Source organism: Nematolebias whitei, chromosome 1 (assembly GCF_014905685.2).
Source record: "Nematolebias whitei isolate Nwh7 chromosome 1, NemWhi1, whole genome shotgun sequence".
NCBI lineage: Eukaryota > Metazoa > Chordata > Actinopteri > Cyprinodontiformes > Rivulidae > Nematolebias > Nematolebias whitei.
In genome coordinates, this window is record NC_056498.1 from 92,753,316 (window position 1) to 92,756,081 (window position 2,766).

General features: G+C 40.3%; 1 protein-coding gene across 1 annotated transcript in view; it reads right to left on the reverse strand.

Annotated features, from left to right (window-relative positions):
• ehbp1 (EH domain binding protein 1) overlaps positions 1-2,766 on the reverse strand; it is a gene marked incomplete in the record, with an annotated part of 851,057 nt that overhangs the window by 519,164 nt on the left and 329,127 nt on the right.

The window sequence follows — 2,766 nt, forward strand, 5'->3', positions numbered from 1 at the left end:
CAGTCCAGAAAAATGAATGAATCCGTTTAATTTATGAATATATCACATAATATGTTCATCTACATACTGGTGGCCCGTGACAGGTTCATAAATGGACTGTATTCGTGTAACAATTGAATTATCATGTTGGCATGAAATGAAAAGTGCAGATTTCTGCTGTGTGAAACGCAGCGTTTTGAGCTGCGATGCTCGGAGAAAATACAGCAATGCTGGCAGCTAGTGATGTTTTGAAAGCTGAAATTAAAGTCAATGTGTCTTTTTGAAAGCTGAATTTGTACATCTGTTGTGTAACAAGAAGCTGGGTTTGTGTTAAAACGCTTTATTCTGTTTAAACTGTGACCCAGACGTTGGTTCTGGTCCGGCTCGGTTCTGATAAGTCCGAACGAGTGTTTTAAATGGATGGAGAGACGTTTTAAGGACTGAGCGCAGTCTCAGTGGAGCTTTGAGAGCTTATTAGTTACATTTTTAACAGAAAATGGTACATTTTGACAGTTTAAAAGACGAAAAGTTGACCAGAATGTTTATGCTAAATGCTAAGACGCTAGCTGGAAAAACGATCCGTGATTGGTTGAAAACGGCTGTGTGGTACGCCCTGATTCGCTGAGAAATGAGTGACGTGTTTGCGTCACTTCATCTGAGTCAGCGATATAAAACCCACCCCCGCTGTTTTTCTCTGTGATCGGTTGAGAACGGCCGTGTGGAACGCTCTGATACGCTGAGAAATGAGTGACGTGTCTGCGTCACTTCCTCTGATGTCAGGTTGTAAAGCTCGGTTGAACCGAAGCCTTTTCTGTGCTTAAAACCATGCCACATGTCCCCAAAACTCATGTTTCATGCAAAGAAGTCGTGCTTGTTGAAACAACGCCACGTTTAAGCTTTAAATCCGTTCAGAAATGTTGATTTAACCGAGTTTAGCCGATGCTAATTTTAAGCTAAAAAGCTAACAACAGGATGTCAACAAACGATCCACAGGAAGTTGTCAGACTCCTGCTGGTATAAATAAGCTTACACCACCACCTGCTGTTGAAGAGGAGTATAACAGTTTTCCTGAAGAGGGACTGATAATTCCTCATAATTTTTCTTTTTCTTTTCACCACCTGGTTCAATGAGTAACTGTTAAAATAGCGAATTTCTGGAAAAGAACGGCTTAAGAAAGCGTTTAAAAACTGAAATTGCTTTAAACTTTTAGAAAAATTGCAGATTTATTTAATGTTAAGTGCTTTAGAGTAAAAAACACTGAGAAGCTTGGTAATCTAGTATCTGTTAAAAAATAAGCACATTAAAAAGTAACACTGCCAAAGAGGCATTTACTTAAATATTCATGAATTGGGGTAAAACCTACGAATTGGTGCCCATTCCTCTGAATAAGTTGACTTATAACAGTACTTTTGTGTAAACCCAGAGCTTAAAAAGTGTGTGAAACTCACTGCTCACTTGAATACAAATATTTACCTGTTGAAATATCTGAAGCTGGCAACTGTTTTAACCAGATAAAGTGCTGAACAGTGAATGACCATGGCTGATGGAACAGAAAAGAAAATTGAGACCAAAATGGAATGTTTAGAGAGAGCGTTGACGCTGCTCACAGAATCTTTACATCCATATGGTGCACAGGTGGACAGCATGAACCCAAAAGAGTTATTGGAAGAGCTGATGGAGGTTGCAGAGAGTGTGACCTCTACAGAAATAACAAAGTCAAGCTATGAAAAGCTGGCTAAAATGGCAATCTTGCTGAAAGAATCATTCTATACAGTGGTAGAAAAAGCTGACGACCTTGAGATAAGGTTAAACAGCGAAAAAGAGGTGGTTCAGGAAATTGAAGAACACTTCCTTCAATTTAAAAGTGAACACGAGGTCCTCACAAAAAAACATTTTGAACAGATGTTTCAATCACAACAAGATGCACGTGCAGAAATTGATTCACTGAACAGCAAAATACAGTTACTTAATGCATCACTGTCTGAAGCCAGGGATGCTAAAGAGCTGTTGTCCAGAGAATACTTTGCATTAAGACGGGATCACGTTGTGACAGTGTCACAAGTTTCCCGCTGCAAAGCTGAGATAGACGTGCTTAAAACACAACTTTGCCATGCAGAAAGGAAATATGGTGAGAGGCGTGGACAGAATGTGGAGACACACTGGGTTTCAGAACCAAATCTCCTTACATCACACACACATCCATCCATACCTAAAGTGGTAGGAACAGACCTGAACAGGTCTCCTCTACCAAACATGCAACAGAGAGCATGGAAACTTCCTCTTTCAATAGAAGATCTGCTAAAACTCTCAAAATATGTACAACGCTTTGTACCAGGACCAATGGGTTCAACTGGAACAAAAGCGTACCTCAAAGACATTGAATTCAGACTGAGTGGTTATCCTAATGCTACGGTTGAGGATAAAATCAGTCTGATAAGGCTCACTTCAGACAGAGAGGTGTTCACCTTCATCGAGCGTCTACCTGATGCAACGAGAAGGGACTACAACCTTCTGTGTGAAGCTTTGATCAGAGAGTACGACCCCTGCACGGGACCTGCTGGTTTCCCGGCTGCTGACAAGGTCACGCAGGGCAAGCATGAACATCCAAAAGTCTATTACAAAAGAATCTTCCAAGCTTATTTTGGTTACAGAAATGAAACCGGAATGGAGGAAGAAGAAGGTTTTAAATTTGTTTTCAGCAAAAATCTCCACACTGACATACGCATGTCAGTACAAATTATGGCAAATTTCAGAGAAAAATCCATCAATGAGATTAAACAGTGTGCT